Raw genomic sequence first — 20,687 nt, forward strand, 5'->3', positions numbered from 1 at the left:
CTTGGGCTTTAGCCCAAATGATTAACATGATAGGCTGTAATAGACGATCGGTCCACCCTATACTATTAGTTGGAAGGCATTCCAAATTCGGGTCAGACAGTGTGATAATCAGTTCACTCCGTAGAACTAAAGCGTTCTTGCGAGACTGACCGGATCAATGATATAAAAAAAAACATTTTTAAAAATATTATTTGGAAGAGTTTGGAAAAACACTTCCACTTTTTGATCAAGGATTCTATCGAGCCCCTTGGTCATAAACTAAAAGTATAATTTTGGCAAAATTTTACCTGAGCATAGATATTGATGAAGCGTGACTTCAATGTTTTTTGTGTAAAAGAAAATGCCAAATTAATTTAATATTTGGGTGAATTAATGTACTAGCTACTAGGGAAAATTAAGTAAATTACCATAACATAAGATGTGACATATATGCACATAGGAAAACACCCTTCTCCTTCAGCTTAAGTGGACGTGAAACACTTGTTAGGGTCTTAGTGAGCTTTGCCAACAGTAAAGTATAAAATACTATTCTATTTTTTATGTGCAAATAGAATGGTTGCAAAAATCCCCTGTTCGAAAACGCGTTTTTGGCAGCTGTATACTCGCCGGAAAAGCATGACCAAGTGGCACACCATGGCGTTTTACTCCAATTCGGTTGATTTTCATCGGATAAAAAATAAAAGCTAATTTTTAGTTCGAAATCGCAAAAGATGTGATAGATTTGGTCTATTTTTGTTACACGCATAATATTAGCAAGCAAAGAAAAAAGGAAAAACAGTTACCAAAATCGCAGAGCGCAAGGTTGAAAATGGGGTTATTTTCGTTATTTTGCATTTATTTAACCTAGCACTTACAACAATGAAAGAGTAGGCCACTCTGATACTCGAACCCGGGTCGTGTGAGACTTTAGGTTAAGGAGAAGCCACTAGACTAGGAATAAAAAATGAGATTGGTAGAGATAGTTAGTATATAACTCTTACATACATATAAATGCCCTAAAACTAATCCGCGATTAATCCTCGATTAATCTCTGATTTTTTCATTAATCGCTAGGTCCAACCCGAGCGCACGGATAACGCCTAGCAAATTTTCGAACATGGCAAAATCAAATGTGAGTGTGAGGGAAATAAAGAGAATGACCGATTGTAAAATTACATTTCTATTTATATTTACTAAATATAATAGAAACAACAAATAATGTCTCATTTGCAAATTAATGTATAATATAATACAGATTTAAAATTCAGTTTATGTAATATAAATAAAATTTATAAAAAATATATATCTTTTTAAAAAATGTAAAACATCAAAATAGAAAACTAAATAATTGTTTTAAGACAAACTAAAAGCTATTAAAAAATTGAAAGAGAAACATGATGTAAAAAAAAAAAGAAAAAAAAACCACAACATAAACCTAGATATAGAGAAAAAAGGCAACTAATATATATTGTATAAGGTATACCCTAACCATTGAATTGTAATGGACATTTAGTTAATTTTTTTTGTTACTGAATCAAATTTCCCAATATAGAAAGGAAATAAAAAAGACAACAAACAATAGAAAAATAGTTAAGAGGATTAAAAAAAGTTTTAATTAATGTTATTCCCTTAGCTTATGAACCAAACTACCAACTAGCAAGATGGCTCTTTACACCTCCAAGCTGAGACAAATAAAATGTATATAAATAATAATTTTATGTAGTGGTTTTTACTTTCTAATAATAATTACAGTGTTGAGCATTTCAGACAATATGCTCTCTCTTCCTCATTCTCATCTTTTTCTGCTCTAAAATATTTTCACATATTCGATGTTTTTCTTCTCTTTGCAGTATTAGAAAATGTACCTGTTGATTCTCGATATTCTTCTTCATTTTCCATATCCAAAATCACTGCCAACAGAACGTGCCTCCTGAGAAGAAAGAAACCAAGTCAAAAAATTAATATGATGATGAGTTATCATGTAACCAAAGACAACCCAGTAAGTCAGTAACAACCGTACAAAGCTAAACCCATAGCAATCATTGGTTAAGATGAAAATGAGAGCAGAATCACTTCAAGTTTCAGATAAGATGAGCTCTCGATCCAACACAAATCATTCAAGTGACAATCTTTTAAGCTATTAAGAGAATCTTCAGCTAACTAGAGTTATGTTCACACACTTGCTAACTAGAGTTATCAACCAAAGACAACTATACAAAACTATTCAATTGAAACCAAAAGGAGGAGGATGATGGATTACGGGAGAAAGAGATTGAGAGCTTCAGAGCTTCAGAGCTTCAAACAGTTGAGAGAGTGAGAGACAAGAGACGATTGAGAGTTTCAAAGCTTCAGAGTTGAATCGAGCAACCTGAAATTCAATACAAGATCACTGCCAAGTCAGAGACAACACAAATGCACACAACAAAGTATCAACAAAGCTGTATTAACCCATCAACATTCATACCTCAAATCGCCAACGACTTGAGCCACTTGAGAAGATCCTCTTCAGTAGCTTGCTTGAGACGTGCTACTCCTAAGCAGCTCACGCTTCTTCTCAAACTCAAAAGCTAAGAAATATATCATGTTATGAGATATTGTATCAGAGCTGTGTTGGTGAAAGCAAATTAAAAAACTTCTGCTCAACGATATCAACAAACGCAGAAACGCACACAACAAAGCTCTATTAACCCATCAACATTTATACCTCAAAATCGAGCTTAAGAGCTTCGAAGGGTTGAAAGAGTGAGAGACAAGAGACGAGATTGAGAGCTTCAGAGCTTCAGAGTTGAATCAAGAGTAAGGAAGACACGAGATGACCAACCCAATAAAACCCAAACCCTAATCACCGAACATCAAAGAATTTTAGAGAAACTCATGATTCCCCAATTCTATCAAACCCTAGAAAGCTAATGATTGAATGAAATCAGATCTTTAGTGAAATTGAATCATAGGTTTGGAAGAGACGATAACGTTTTCTGTTTTCATTTTTTTTAAGCACAAGTTTTATGTTTTTATTAAAATGGGTTTTCTTAATTAAAAACTAAATGAGTCAGAATTGACCCAAACCAATAGACCTATTTAACCTGTTAACTCATTAACTTGTTAACCCATTAACCTATTAATCTTTTAACCTGTTAACACATTAATCAATTAGATCAAAAATAAACAGTTCACTTGGGTTAATGGGTCAATTTGGGTTGGGTCAACCCATGGGTCATGATCCATTTTGACACCCCTGCATGCGTTCTTCTAAGTTTACTATTATTTTTTTAAAGTTCTACGTTTTTTTTTGTCAGAAAGTTCTACGTTTATATATTATTTTTTATCTACGTAAATACACAAAATTTTAATAAAAGAAAAGATTGTAGAAATTAAAACAAAAATGCATTCACTTCCATTTACATTGTTATAACCCCATAGACCTTGCAGCCGAGGAAAAGGGTTGGCCAACATACATCATCCTAGACAAAAAATAATAATAATATAAAATAATAATAAGCTTCTAGACATGAATGATAATTACCATATACTAGTTTCATATTATACACAAGTTCGTTTTTCTCTTTTTTTTTTTTTTTTTTCCTGGAAATGGCATTAATCAGCAGATGTGTATATGTATGTTCTGTACATGAAAGTATATAATCAGAAATCGTTTGCTTAACTAAAAAAATTTGCGTGTTAGTCTCCGGTTCGAGTGACCGCTGAAACAATATTATATCACATTATTGTAATTTGAGTCTAGTGGAATCCGTGTTCGAAAACGCGGCCGATTTGCCGATTTGCCGATTACTCAGCCGAGTACTCGCTAGGCGTCACCTTGCCGTAGAGAAAACACCCAATTCGGCTGGTCTAGGCGGTCAACGATTTATTTCCGCGTTTGACTGCGTAATACGAAAATCGACGTGTAATTGTTTAATCCGAGTTAGTCTAATTGGACCATATATCTATTTTATGTATAATAACAACACAAAGCCCAAATTTTTTTCTTTCTGTTTCTGTATAATTGGGCCATTTATCAGTGGTCTGATCTTTCTTTAAATACTGAGTTGAGTTTAGAATTTTATTTGTCGAAGATATTCTAATGCATCTTTCTACTACACGGTGATAACTTGATCTTTGAAGATTAGAACTAACTTTTTGTATATTCTTAAGATCAAGACAATATTTTTTTGGTGTATCCCGTGTATAGAAATTAGCTTTTGTTTTTTGAACTTGATGTGTATTAGAAGAAATTTCAATATATTTTGAAGTATAAGCTTTATGTTATAAATTTATAATATATAAGCTTTATGTTATAGATTTATGAATTAATATATATTAATTATTAAAAATTACTCCCCGATTAATTTCCGATTAATCACTGCTTTTTTGAAAACTCGCTAGGCTCGACGTTGCCGCCCGATTCGCGCCTAGCGCAATTTCGAACATGGGATGGAATTATGAAATTCAGCTCCGAACATTTTGATATTAAGAACAAATACATGAAAATATACAATCATGCATGACCGATGCTTATATTAAAAAAGTTAGATGGTCGATGTAATTGTCTTTTTCTGGTGGAACTATGCGGCCAGGAGATATATTTACGTGTTTTAATGCACTATGCGCAGTAATAATTTATTAATTTTAACCAAAACTCGAATACAAATTTTATTTAACTAAATATAAAATTAAGATAAAAATAATTTTTTTTATTTTAAATTATATTTAAAAATTTATATGTATATATTTAAAAGGGCAAATCTCCAAAATAGCACATTTCTAAGTTTATATCACAAAATAAAACTCAAAAACTAAAATGACCAAAATAACATGTTTCTAAGTTTATCCTTTGAAAATTTTAACTTTTTTATTTTTCAAAATTTGAAATCTTATCCCCAAAACCTCATTTCTCAACTCTAAACCCTAAACCCTAAACCCTAAACTCTAAACCCTAAACCCTAAACCATAAACCCTAAACCCTAAACCCTAAACTCTAAACCCTAAACCCTAAACCCTAAACCCTAAACCCTAAAATCTAAACCCTAAACCCTAAACTCTAAACCCTAAACCCTAAACCCTAAATCCTAAACCCCACCCTTTAACTCTAAACCCTAAGTTTGTGACTTTTGATAAAAGATTAAGTGCTATTTTTGTGACTTTTGACTTTGAGTGTTAGTTTGGGAACATAAACTTGATTTAGTGCTATTTTTGTCTTTTTCTCTATTTAAAATTACAATCTTATATAGATTTTAATTTATTTATTTTGGTTAAATATATTAAATCAACTTGCATAAAATTAATAAAAATATGATATAATTTTTGATAATTATCAAATATTAAACTAAATAGTATTTATAAAATTTATAGATATATAAAAGAAAATAATAATTGTATGATTAAAAATTGATATTTTAAAAAAATTATATAAAAATTGTATAATTATAAAAATAGAATTAAATAATATTTCAAAGTTTGTAATGTCATATTTAAATATTTATTTTAGTGAATATGTTAAGAGTTATTGCCATATTTTAAGAAGTTTACCAAAAATATAAATCAATATTAAATGTAATGTATGAGTTACTATTATATTCTAAAAAGTTTATCTAAAATATAAATCAATAATAAATGTAATTGTCTATGTTAAATTTAACCATATGCTATGTCATCAATTTTAGTAGTCATTTTATATTTTTTTTGTGAAATTGATTGTAGAGAATACAAACGGAAATCTACTTCTCAGATAATGAATAGAAGATTAAGTAAATAAAATTTATGTATAAGCTATTAGAGAATAAACAATTTAAACAAATGTTTTTGGAGTTTGTATGGAACTTTAATGTGACAAAAAATAACGAAATGTGAGCCTCTTCTGAAGATTTATACGACCCTACCTACAGGGACGGAACCAGAATTGTTTTGAACATGGGGCATATACACATTTTTGAATAACATAAGACATATAAAGATGTTTAAGCAAATTTTAACATTAACTATTAATAAAAATTGACAAATCTGGGTGGGGCACATGCCACACCTCCTCCTGCTTTGGATCCGCGCCTGCCTAGCCACTACAAGAAAACAGCGGCATACTGAGGGAAAAAATCGTCGGTATGTCGTCGGAAATAACTCCTCGGAAATTCATTTTTCCTCGGAAATCCCTCGGAAATTTCCGACGGAATTCCGAGGAACTTAATTTCCGAGGAAACTCCGAGGACCACTAGATCGTCGGAAAGTTCCTCGGAATATACCGAATGAGGACTTCCTCGGTATATTCCGAGGAAATTTCCGATGGTCCAATCCTCGGAAGTTCCGACGAAATCTCCCTCGGAATTTGCATCGGGAATTTCCGAGGAACTTGGCCCTCGGAAATTTCCAAGGAACGTAGTCCCTCGGAAATTTTCGAGGAACATTCCCTCGGATTTTTTTTTAAAATTCCGACGACTTATTCTGAGGAAAAGGTCGTCGGAAATTTTCGAAGGTGCTTTTCCTCGGAATTTTGAAAAAATTACTTTTTTTCAAAAAATTATTTTTTTAAAAAAATTAAAATTTGTGAAATTTAAATTTGAAAATATAAAATTAAAATTAAAACTGAAAACATATTAGATAATTCAAAGTTCTACAAATAAAAATAAAACATTCCGAGTTTTTGGTAAAAAAAAAAAAAAACTACGGGTCTTGAATGTTCGGGAACACCTCGTTCGGGTACATCCTCTTCATCATCTCCATCATCTGCTCGTTCAGCCTCTTCTGTGTCTCATAGCCCGCCTGTTGAGTTGCCATCTGGGTCTCCAACGCAGATATCCGATCATCTTTGTCCTTCAGCTGAGCCGTAAGAACTTCTGGATCAACATATGGCGGTGGTGCAGAAGAAGGAGCAGTCGACCGGGAGCGACGACCCAAACCGACCAAACGTCCCTTCTTCTTTGGAACCGACTGAAATATAAATAGCCAAATTTAAATAATATAAATTGATGATAAAATAAAAATCAAGAAATAAATAAATTGAACTTTAAAAAAAAGAACTTACCGATTCAACGATTTCGTTGATTCGAAACCGGGACAAGTTGGTCGAAGCCGTCGAAGCGTCATCCTCGGTTTGAAGCTGAGACACTTCGTCTACCACCTGAATTTGGACCAGGTCGACCACGTCCCTCACAAGACCGTCATCAATCTGGCCGGTCTTCTTGTTGGTATACGCCCTCCTCATTAGGGCCAGATCATCAACCGGCTCGCCATCATTTTCTTCCGCCTTGAAAAAAAACATAAATTAAAGAAACATTAGGAATTAGAAGAAATGCACAATAAATTAAAATTCTGAAACTCAAATAATTGAAGAAAAAGCGGTTGAACTTACCATGCGATCTCCCAGAGTAGCAATAGATTGAGCACCCAAGTTATGCTTGTAGATGCCCTTCCCTTTACGGTCGCTCCTGCGGTTGTTGGAGTTGGTGGAAGAAGTTTCTTTCGTCTCTTCCTTGTTCCAATGCGCACACAACTCCTTCCAGACCGTGTCGTTCATCGACTTTAGGACCTTTTAATAAAAAAAAAATAGTTTAATAAATAAAAAAATAATTTAATTAATTAAAAAATTGTTTAATAAATTAAATCGTACCTTATTGATTTCCCACTTCTTCTTCCACTCGTGGATCTGCTTCCCATAGTTGTCCATAACTTTATGGACGAAGTGGTGATAGATAAAGAGTATCTCATCGGAATTCCAGTTGAACTCTTGCTGAAAAAAAAACACAATTAGTAGAAAATTTATATTAAAGATTAAAAATATAAGTAAAAAATTAGAATACTTACCGCAAACTGACGAAACCACAGATGCTGCTTGTCGGTAGGGAAGTGAGTGAAAGTCGGATGTCCCCGGTCGAGGGCCGAGTACATCATACGGTTGATCCATGCGCTGATCCCGTTCCCGGATCGGTTGAACCTAATAAAAAGAACAAACGGTTAATAATGAATCCAAATTGAAAGAAAAAAAAAATATGTTTAATTACCATGTTTGACCCCGTCCATGTGGATACGGAGTGAGATAGGGAAGATGGTCACGACCGGGTTGTTGAACCAACTCCGCAACACTCATCACTCCCGGAGGACCCGGAGGAGCAGGAGCAGATGCAGCAGCGGGAGCGAGAGGAGCAGGAGCGGGTGCAGCAGCGGGAGATGTATGGTAGGAGCTGTGGGGCGAAGGGGAATCCTGAAAATGGCTGGAATCCCGAGATTGGCTCCCCGTACCACCACGACCACGACGCTGTCGAGGCCGAGTCTGATCATCATGAGACCTGTAAATTTAAAAAAATATATTTAATAAATATAGAAATACATAAATTAATTTATTTTTTTTAAAACAATCCCAAATAATAGTTTTTAATCACAAAAAAATATTTATAGATATTAAAAATGTTTAATAAATATATAAAAATAGTTCTAATAAACAAAAAATAGTTTTAATAAATAAAAAATAGTTTAATAATTGCAAAAAATAGTTTTAATAATATTAAAAATGTTTAATAAATATAAAAATTTATAATATATATATATATATATATATTTTTAAAAAAAAAATAAATCCCAAATAATAGTTTTTAATCACAAAAGAGTTTTATAGATATTAAAAATGTTTAATAAATATATTAAAATAATTCTAATAAACAAAAAATAGTTTTAATAAATAAAAAATAGTTAAATAATTACAAAAAATAGTTTTAATATATATATATATATATATATATTTTAAATCCCATATAATAGTTTTTAATCACAAAATTTTTTTATAGATATTAAAAATGTTTTGTAAAATCCAAAAAATCGAATTTATATACAAAAAACATTTTGTAAAATCCAAAAAATCGAATTTATATACAAAAATCGATTTTATATACAAAAATCGATTTTATAAATACAAAAAAATAAAAAAAATGATAAAAAAATTCTAAATCAATTCAACAAAACAAATTATTCAACCAAATCACAATTCTAAACCTATTATACAACCAAATCACAATCCTAACCAATCACCCTAACAAAAATCTATCAAAACTACACAAAAACCTAACAAATAGAACCTAAGAGAGTGGGATAGGGTCCTTACATGATTTGTGTAAGAGAAGGGAGAGATCGCCGGAGATATCGTCGGATTTCAGTGGGAAATCGCCGGAGGAGTCGCGCAGAGGAAGAAGAGAGAAATGGGGAAGAAGAAGCGGCTCGTGGTTATAAAACCTAAGGTCCGACGGATACTATCCGTCGGAATTCTGTCGGAATTCTAATTTCAATTTTCGCGAAATATTTGCCCGGTTAAATGAAAATATTCCGAGGAAATACCGAGGAACTAGTGTTTGGGGTTTCAAAACATCAATTTTTTTTTGCCGTATTTCATTTCTTATACAATTGTAATGCATACCATTGAGGATTCTTTGTATAGATAAGCATAAACCATGAAATAACAAATTTCAAAACGAATTGAAAGTATTCCCACTACCAGAAAATTGCTATATTCAGACCAAAATTTTAGTCACAATAGAAGATATTTCGTAACAATATTAACATTGTGACTTAATTGTGATGATTTGAGAACGGTTACAATAGGCACGTCACAAATGAATTTTAGTAACAAAAATGTCACCGTGTTTGTGACATATTTATTGGTAACCATTAAGTCACAAGTAGCAACGTTATACAAATGTAACAAATCTGTTACAGTTACCAACTAAAAAGTATGTCACAAAATTGTCATATTATGTGACTCTCATAACGTCTTAATTCGGTGGCAAGTTTAGTCTTACACTGTCACAAATAAAGACTAAAAAACCATCACAAATCTGTCTCATATAAGACTATATTGTAGTAACAAATTTTCATTGCATTATCACTAAATAATCAATTTTTATTAGTTAAGATTTGCCATTTCAAAGTTGTCACAATCTTTCAGTAATATATTATCAAACTATATATCGTTACAAACATATATGTTTTTACAACCACTCATCTAGCTATTCATTAATTATTATTTTTGGGTGTAACTAAAATATACAAAAAATGAAGAAATAAAAATAAATTAAGGTAAAGATAAACATTGTTGATGCCGTGGGGTATATCAAAAGTGCATTCAGCTTCCAGCTTCTGATGATCTTCTGATAATTATTGCGCAAAAATATGGTAAAAAATTTCTCAGATCTGACCAGAATCTCTTAAAACAAACTTATATTCAAAGTGTCTTCTTTTTTCCTTCATCACCAGGTCCGTCGTGCTCTCTGTTAATTAACCTTCATCTTATTGCTCAAGTCAAAATTTTATCTTTTCTCTCCTTCGAAAAGGATTCTCCGTTTCTCTCCTTAGGTCCCGTCTGCGAGGAAAACACACCACCACAACGTAGCAGATGATGTATCAGTGGGGATCAACTCCCTCTTTCTCTTTAACCCCAACGACATGCACTCTCTCTTTTTTTTTTCTCTCGTAAACGGCTGCAGCCTTTTCTCCTTTTTTTTTTAGGGTGAATGAAAGTGCATACGCAAATATATACACACGTGCCTCTCGTTTTAGGGTTTATGGGATAATGGATTTTAATTGGGCTTTAAAGATTAAAGTATAATTTTTTTAGACAGCCATAAATTTACTAAGTCTCTTGATTTATTTATAAATTTATTTATGTGATATTCATTTTACAAATAAACAAAAATAGTTAGTATATCAATTTTTCTTTTTGACATACATTTTAATTAGTTTAGTTATTGATACATTAAAAATATACATTCGATATAATTAATTATGAAAAATGTTAACAAGACGTGTTCTGTTTTTTTGTAAAGAAAATATAATATATGTATATATATGTTAATAAACTTAAAAATAGAATTAATAAATTTAGTCATAATATTTCATAAATTGAGACTATTCCATCCATCAAAAAATCGTAACAATTATGTGACGATATATTATGTCTCAATATTGTCACAGTTTGTTACAACTGTTTTTTTTTTGTCACAACACTGTAACAAATTGTGACAAAAGTTGGTTACAATTAAAACAGTCACAATATTGTGACAAAACATCTACTAATTTGTGACATAAAGTTTTAGTTGCAATATCGTATCACCAATGTCACAGATTTGTGACTCATATTAGTATCAAAATTTAGTCACAATATCTCAATTTTCTTGTAGTGTCCATTTACCGTTCATTAAAGTGTATAAGTGTTTCTCTTATGTTGTGGGGATTTCGTTCATACAATCGGAAAAATGTTTATTATAGGGTAAGGAACAAATTTTTGACTTCATAATCAGTCTAAGACACTTAATAAGGGTTATATAAGTGTTATTCAAACCGCAAAACGTTGTTTTCGGTTTAAAACCCCTAGTTCCTCGGAATTTTCTCGGAATATTCCGAGGGAATTCCGAGGAAACCCTTATCTTCTTCGGAATTCCGTCGGAATATTCCGAGGAAATACCGAGGAACTAGTGTTTGAGGTTTCAAAACATCAATTTGTTTTGCCGTATTTCATTTCTTATACAATTGTAATGCATACCATTGAGGATTCTTTGTATAGTTGAGCATAAACCATGAAATAATAAATTTCAAAACGAATTGAAAGTATTCCCTTTACCGTTCATTAAAGTGTATAAGTGTTTCTTTTATGTTGTGGGGATTTCGTTCATACAATCGGAAAAGTGTTTATTATAGGGTGAGGAAAAAAATTTTGACTTCATAATCAGTCTAAGACACTTAATAAGGGTTATATAAGTGTTATTCAAACCGCAAAACGTTGTTTTCGGTTTAAAACCCCTATTTCCTCGGAATATTCCGAGGAAATTCTGAGGAAACCCTTATCTTCCTCGGAATTCCGTCGGAATATTCCGAGGAAATACCGAGGAACTAGTGTTTGGGGTTTCAAAACATCAATTTTTTTTTGCCGTATTTCATTTCTTATACAATTGTAATGCATACCATTGAGGATTCTTTGTATAGATGAGCATAAACTATGAAATAACAAATTTCAAAACGAATTGAAAGTATTCCCTTTACCGTTCATTAAAGTTTATAAGTGTTTCTCTTATGTTGTGGGGATTTCGTTCATACAATCGGAAAAATGTTTATTATAGGGTAAGAAACAAATTTTTGACTACATAATAAGTCTAAGACACTTAATAAGGGTTATATAAGTGTTATTCAAACCGAAAAACGTTGTTTTCGATTTAAAAACCTTTCTTCCTCGGAAAAGCCTCGGAATATTCCGAGGAAATTCTGAGGAAAAACAAATTCCTCGGTATTTCTTAAAAAAAAAAAAAAAAATCAATGGTAGTCTGTTTCCGAGTCGTCATCACCAGATGAATCTGAATCTGGATCTTGGTGAAACTCTCCAATCACTGGTTCATCCTCTACGTGAACGACGGCTTCCTCTCCGAAGTCGGTTAAATCGACTACAAGGCCAACTCCAGCTAAATCTTCTGCTTCACTTAAGTTGTCAGATGTGCTTGGTTGTAGTGGGTCTTCCAGCTCAGAACTTTCCTGAACTCGGCCTGTCGAGTTGAGTCTTGTAACAGTAACCCATGGATCATCTCTGTTCCTTACCCGTGGGTACTTGATATAACAAACCTGTAACATTTAGAAAATTATTAGTAAAATTATAAATTAATACACATGATGATGAATCATTCTGAATAATTAACATTTAATTACCTGATCGGCCTTAGAAGCAAGAATGAAAGGATCATAATATTGCAGCGTTCGTCTCGAATTTACTGATGTAACACCAAATGCATCTGTTCTCACACCTCGATCTGGAGTGTTGTCGTGCCAATCACAATAGAAAACAATACAGCGCAATCCAACCATGCCCAAATACTTGATTTCCAAAATCTCATGTATGTGTCCGTAGTATACATCATCTCCTGATGCAGAACAAACGCCAGCATCATAAGTCGTACTCGAACGTCTCCTCTTCTGAGTTGTGAATGCATATCCTCGAGTACAAAATATCGGATATGACTTCACAACAAAGTTTGGTCCAACGACCATCTCACGTATCCAATCGTCAAATGTTTCACCTCTGGCCAAACCAACAGACACCTATTAATAGCACATATATATATATATTATATCAATAAATGTGAATTAGTATAAATATGTGATAAAATATATTTTAATTTGTTTAAAGCACTCACATAAGTAAACATCCATCCAGTAAATTCTCTCTGCTTCATTTTTTCTAGTTCGTCCTCTGTGGCGTATCTATACTCGAACCGCTTTTCTGCCATGAAAATCCTGTATATGATGACAATAATGTAATTAATTAAGATTTAAATTTCAACTTGTTAAAATAAAAATTTGTAAGCTAATTTATTTACCTCTCATATTGAAGAACGTCTTCACAGTTGGTGAGCAAATATGTTTGCAAATGACTGCGCTCCTGCTCAGTAAGTCGACGGTCCTTTGGTTTTCCGCTAAGTCGTCCAACGTCTGTGAAAATGTCTGGAACCGTAACATGATATGTTGCCTGTTCGCCTCTATCATCATGCCGAGCAGGTCTTCTGTTTTTGGTCTGAACTTCTGTTGGAAAGTAGTACTCGGCAAAGTTTGAAGTTTCTTGATTGATCATCTGTGCGACTATAGAACCTTCCACCCTACTTAAATTTTTCACCATCTTCTTCAAATGGAACATATACCGCTCATACAGATACATCCATCTATACTGCACAGGACCACCAAGTTCCAATTCTCTTGCCAGGTGAATAACAAGATGCTCCATAACATCAAAAAATGAGGGAGGAAATATCTTCTCAAGGTTGCACTGAATCACGGCTATGTTAGCCTTCCAAATTTCAATACCTTCAAGAGTCACTGATCTCGTGCATAAATCGCGGAAGAAACCACTTATCCCTGCAATTGCTTCATGAACATTTCGTGGTAATAGTTCCTTGAAGGTGAACGGAAGGAGGCGCTGCATCATTGCATGGCAATCGTGGCTTTTCAAGCCAGTAAACTTTCCTTCCTTTTTGTCGATACAGTTACGCAAATTTGATGCGTAACCGTCTGGAAATTCCACATCGTTTGAAATCCAATCAAAGAACGCATCTTTTCCCTCTGCATCAAGTCGGTATATGGGAAAATGAGCCCTACCATTCTCATCAACATGAAGTTCTGAACGAGAACATATATCGACTAAATCCAGTCTTGACTTCAAATTATCCTTTGTTTTACCTTGAACATTAAGGATCGTGTTCATGAGATTGTCAAAAAATTTCTTCTCAATATGCATGACATCTAAATTATGCCTTAGCAGATGATCCTCCCAGTATGGCAGATCACAGAAAATACTTTTTTTGTGCCAGTTATGTAGTTCTCCAACAGCATCTACCGGAAAACGCTCATGTCCACCGACGTCTGGCGTCCTTTCTGCACCAAAATCTCTTAGTTGTATCTTCAAATCTTTCCCACAAATTTCCGGAGGTGGACTGTCAAACATCCTCTTGTTCTTCGTAAACAAATTCCTACTCCTACGATATGGATGATCAGGTGGTAGGAATCTCCTGTGACAGTCAAACCAACACGTTTTCCTTCCGTGTTTTAGTTGGAAAGCATCAGTGTTATCTTGACAATATGGACATGATAGCCTTCCATGCGTTGTCCATCTAGACAACATACCATATGCTGGAAAATCACTTATTGTCCACATTAGTACTGCCCGCATTTGAAAGTTTTCTTTACACGAAACATCGTATGTTTCAGCACCTTGAGCCCATAGTTGTTGTAACTCATATATTAGTGGCTGAAGAAACACATCAAGTGATCTCTTAGGATGCTCTGGTCCGGGAACGAGAATCGAGAGAAACAAAAACTCTCGTCGCAAGCACAAGTTTGGGGGTAGGTTGTATGGTGTAAGAATGACGGGCCATAGAGGATACTGTCTTCCACTCTTGCCAAACGGACTGAAACCATCAGTACATAATCCAAGGTAGACATTTCCTCTCTCATAAGCAAAGTCGGGATACTTTGATTGGAAATGCTTCCACGTTTATGCATCTGAAGGATGTCTGATCTCACCATCTGTTGAGTGCTCCGCATGCCATCTCATTGGTTGCGCTGTGCGTTCAGACAGATACAACCTCTGCAACCTTTCCGTCAAAGGCAAATACCACATCCTTTTATATGGCACTGGAACTCTTCCACTCGTATCTTTATAACGAGGCTTTCCACAAATTTTGCATGTAACCCGCTGTTCATCCGCGCTCCAATAAATCATGCAGTTGTCGCTGCATACATCTATTACCTGATACGATAAACCAAGACCAGCTACGAGTTTCTGAACCTCGTAGTATGAACCAGGAGCTACATTATCCTCGGGTAGAATACTTTTTACAAAATCAGCAATCGCATCCACACAGTCTTCAGCCAAATTATAATCTGTTTTAATGCCCATCAATCTTGTAGCAGATGATAAAACTGAATGACCATCTTTGCAACCTTCGTACAATGGTTGCTTTCCAGCATCCAACATATCATAAAATCTCCTAGCTTGTGCATTGGGTAAATCTTCCCCACTAAAATGATCATTTACCATCTGTTCAGTACCTACACCATAATCTACATCCGTTCTAATTGGTTCTTCTAATCTAACCGCTGACAGAGGTTCGCTAGTACTACCATGTTCATAATCAGTTTCCCCATGATGATACCAAATTTTGTAACTTCGTGTAAACCCACTCAAATATAGATGAGTCCAAACATCCCACTCTTTAATAACCTTTCTATTTTTACAATTAGAGCAAGGACATCTTAACATACATGTTTTTGCTTCCGGTTGTCGGTGAACTAACCCCATGAATTCGGTTATACCTCGTTGGTATTCTTCCGTAAGCAATCTCGTATTCGGATCCAAATGAGGTCGATCGATCCAAGAACGAAAATAATTTGAAGAAGACATGTTTTTTATGAATCAATTTCGTGTGTAAAGAGAGTAAGACGGAGGATGAAGATATGGAGTGAATGAAGAGGAAGAGGGGTGCTTGTATTTATAGTTGAAATCCTGCCGACAGACCGAGGAAATTTCGACGGAATTCCAACGGAAACAGCTAGTTCGTCGGAAATTCCGACGGAATTCTGACGGAAACGGCTAGTTCGTCGGAATTTCCTCAGAATTTTTAAAATCCCCCAACGGCTCTCTAACTGCTATAATATATCCTCGGAATTCATCGGTTTTTTTCGAGGAATACGTTTTTCCTCGGTATTCCATAAGAATATTCCGACGGATTTGTATTTCCTCGGAATTCCGTCGGTATATTCCGAGGAAATTCCTCGGGATATTCCGAGGATTTCATTTTCCGTCGGAATGTCCGTTAGAATACCGCTGTTTTCTTGTAGTGACCTAACAGGCCAGCTAAGTTGGTGCATTCACGTTTGTCATGAATTTGAGAGAAAAGGTATATTTTGGATGTAAGAAGCTTTGATCCCTCCCCATTTTCTTTTGCCGTTTTCTTATAATTGTCCGAGGGTGGAATATAATTGTGGTCTGATCTCTAACGTGAATATGGTGCCATTTGTTGTGAAACTTAGGATTTAGAACTGTAAGTTTCAATAGGTGTTCTCTTTATATAGGGGTTACAAGAGAGATAAATGGAAATACAATAATAGGAAAGATTACAAATCATAAACATAAACGAATTAGAAAATAGGCAAGTTGTAGCCGCTTCTCTCTCCTCTCCAAGTCTCACGGCCGCCTCTCTCTCTCTAGGGTTGGGCCGTCTCGCCCTCTGAGTGTATGGGCCGGTTATGGACCGGGCCGGTTATGGACATCCACAAATTGATTTATAACACTCCCCCTTGGATGCCATAACCATACAAGGATTGTAATACGGTTAATGTTGCCTCATTAAAACCTTATCAGGAAAACCCAGTGGGACAAAACCATGATGAAGGAAAAAGAGTACAACACGTACTACTCCCCCTGATGTGAACCTCAGTGGAGGTCCTTCAGCCTACGCATCCCAATCTGATGCGTGAGCTTCCTGAACATACAGGTAGGAAGTGCCTTGGTGAATAGGTCAACTGAATTTTCACTGGATCTTACTTGGACGACCTGGACCTCACCGGCTTTCTGAAGCTCGTGAGTAAATAAGAACTTAGGCAATATGTGCTTCGTCCTATCACCTTTTATGTAACCGTCCTTGAGCTGAGCAATGCACGCAGCATTGTCCTCATACATAACGGTTGGCTTTTTGCACTCGGCCATCCCGTAATCAGCTCGGACGTGTTGGGTCATCGACCTCAACCAAACACACTCGCGGCTGGCCTCATGTATGGCCAAGATTTCCGAGTGATTAGATGAAGTGGCCGCGATGGTTTGTTTCATGGAATGCCATGATATGGCCGTACCTCCATGTGTAAAGACATATCATGTCTGTGATCGAGCTTGATGTGGATCTGATAAATAACCAGCATCAGCAAAGCCAACTAAACCATCTTTGTTATGGTTAGTATAATATAGACCCAAGTCTTTCGTTCCTTGCAGGTAACGAAGAACATGTTTGATCCCATTCCAATGCCTCTGGGTCGGACAGGAGCTAAACCTTGATAGTAGGTTCATGGCAAAGCTTATATCAGGATGTGTGTGAGTTGCCAAGTACATTAAAGCTCCTATGGCACTGAGATATGACATTTCGGGACCTAGGTCATCTTCATCGTCCATCTTGGGACGGAATGGGTCAGTGTCGAGGCCGAGAGACCTCAGGACCATGGGACTGGTCAGAGAATGGCAATCGGCCATATTGAATCTCTTGAGTACCTTTTCAGTGTATGCCATCTGATGCACAAGGATCCCATCATTTATGTGCTCAAGTTGTAATCCCAAACAAAATTTTGTTTTCCACAGATCTTTCATCTCGAATTCTTTCTTAAGGTATTGAACCATTTGGGAAATTGTATCCAGAGGTTCCTAGGATATTCAGATCATATATTTCGATGATTATCAATATTGTTCTCGAGAACTTGCTGTACATTCAGCTCAATACCCTCTAGTACTTTCATTATCCAGTGGACCATATAAATATGCAGTCACTACATCAGTTTGCTGCAAGTCTAATTTTCTCTCTTATATAGCCAGACTTATGAGAAATCTTAAAAGTAGTTGCATCCACCACATGGGAGTATATCTCCTCATAATCTATTACTGGTCTTTGTGAGAATCCTTGTGCAACATTAGCTTTATATCTCACGATTTCTATTCCTCACAAGACCCATTTATATCCACTGGTTTTAACATCATATGGCGTCTTAATCATATGGCCAAATACGTCTTTCTTCTTTAAACTATTTAACCCCACGTTTTCATTCAATCTGTTCTACGAGTGCGCACTCTTATATTGACGTGGGTTCATGATCCTCGCTTATATTCATAAATTCAAGTGCTACCTTGTATCATCTTATGTCGACATTCTTATTGTGTTCCATTATGTTCCAGACATGATATAATCGATTGAGATTCATTATTATCAGGACCTTTAATACTTTGCAGCTTGGCGTCCCAAGCTACATTGTTTGGTACCTGTACCTTAGAGCCGGCCGGCCTTATCTCTATGTCTGGTATGGTTTCCTTGACCTCGGATTTGTTTTATCATTCTATGCACCTTTCTCTTTTGTTTCCGAGGATTCTTATCTTTTGGAACTTATTGGTCTATCTTGTATAGACTCTGTAGCAACTTGACTGTGTCTCTCTTGGACATCAATTTAGTTGGTGCTTTACAAGCTGGTTTATATATGACTTAGTCATTCTTTTTCGGGTCAGCAAATGTGCTTGGCATTTGATTAGCTAGCTTTGTAAATGTATAATCTTTGGACGTCTATTTCACATTCTTTAGTCCGAGGATCTTGCCAAGACAATGATGGTCGATGCCATTATGTTTCTCTTACCAGTTTATTATTTTCTCCCCCTAATGTTGGATAGTCGGATCCATTAAACTTTGCAATCCGTGTTCTTAGCCACTAAATAGATCACCCATATTTGGCTCAAGGTACTTCATTATTTGTGGGAGATTCATATCCAACATATATCCCCATCCTCATCCTCTTTTAAGGATCCATCTTAGATGGCACATATATTTGTGGTGTCTTATCCAAATATCTCAAGATGTTATATGTCTGGCTCATGACCCGTAATAAATTTGAGATGAGAATATCTATGCTCACTTAATGGTCTGATGCTTATTAGTTAAGATGCATGTAAATTCGTGTGTCCCCAAGCCTTGGACTGAGAGTTTGGACCTATGGGTAATGGCCAATACAGATTTATAAAAGGATTCATCCAAGCTATATATAGTATGGACATGTGCGAATTTTTCCTCACTGCCCCCTCATGGACATACTATAATCTTTTAGTGCTTTGGGACATCATGGCCTAATGAGTTTCCCTTGTGTTCATGCTACACACGTGAGATTCTATGGGATAACTCTTTGTGCCCTTTCCAATATCAATTTCGCATCATGTTTTGGACCAGGATGGCCAATCCGGTCATACCATAAAGTGTATAATTTCATGGGTAAACCATTCTGGTTACCATGACTATTGCCTCTATCATACTGATCTTGGCATAGTATAGATCAATAGAGAATGCAAGTATAGTTTTTTTTTTAGGACTCATTATGGCTTTGGGCGATTTTATACATATATCTGAAGAAACTCTTTGTTTCCTTCGCCCATTGTTTCAATAGGGAAACCATTCATTCTTATATCTCTATATAATCTCAATAGGTTTTTCTGGGTGAATATAAAGCATCTAAATGCTTGCCCTTATACATATCTGGCCATATCCCTTAATGTGTACCATACCCGCAAATCATATTGGCGTTTTCAAAAATCATTCATTCCTTTAATTAAGTTTTAATGAAACAAGTTCATAGAAATGAAAAACATAGAAATGAAAAACATCAAAACAAAGAACATAGAATTTAGATTACAAATGTCGAAATCAATCTTCAGCTTTTTTTAGACAATCTGAAGTTTCATAATCCATAAGATCGTCATTCTCATGATTGAAGTCGTTTTCATCATCTTGGTAAGTCATATGGGCTTCAGGATTCTTCCCTTTCAAGCTCTCTTGATAAAGGTCAACTAGATGCTTGGGAGTCCTACAAGTCTTAGCCCAACGATTGCTCATTCCACATCTATGGCACACATATTTCTCTGATTTAGTCGAGTGTTGCGTTTGAAAGAAGATCCACTGCCACGACCATGGCCTCGTCCAAATGAGCCACGGTCCCGTCCATGGTCTCGACCATTTCCTCGCCCGCGGCCAAAGGATCTTCGACCGCGGCCACGTCCATTCGATTTGTCTCGACCACGGCCATGCTGGCCATTTCCTTGGACGTGGTTGGACTCTTTATTGTCCTCTGTAGCGTGTGCATCAGGTAGTGGAGCTGATCCAAGTGGTCTTATCTGACTGTTTCTCATTACTAATTCATTGTTCTACTCAGCGAGCAAGAGACAAAAAATAAGATTAGCATATGTTTTGAAACCTTTCTCTCGGTACTGTTGTTGTAACAGCACATTGCTTGCATGGAAAGTGGAAAAAGTTTTCTCAAGCATATCCTGTTCCGTAATACTTTCACCACACAGTTTCATTTTAGAAACAATCTTAAACAGTGCAGAGTTATATTCGTCCACAGACTTATAGTCTTGGATCCTCAGATTCGTCCAATCAAACCGAGCTTTTGGTAAGATCACCGTTCTCTGG

At 35.3% G+C, this 20,687-nt stretch overlaps 1 long non-coding RNA gene across 1 annotated transcript; it reads right to left on the bottom strand.

Annotated features, from left to right (window-relative positions):
- LOC106417923 lies at positions 1–3,025 on the bottom strand. Its single transcript, XR_001283533.3, has 4 exons — positions 2,684–3,025; positions 2,444–2,546; positions 2,240–2,347; positions 1–1,909 (listed from the first exon to the last, which is right to left on the bottom strand). It is a non-coding gene; the product is annotated as an uncharacterized LOC106417923 (long non-coding RNA).
- Between the last annotated feature and the right edge of the window lie 17,662 nt (positions 3,026–20,687).

Source organism: Brassica napus, chromosome C9 (genome assembly GCF_020379485.1).
Source record: "Brassica napus cultivar Da-Ae chromosome C9, Da-Ae, whole genome shotgun sequence".
Lineage (NCBI taxonomy): Eukaryota > Viridiplantae > Streptophyta > Magnoliopsida > Brassicales > Brassicaceae > Brassica > Brassica napus.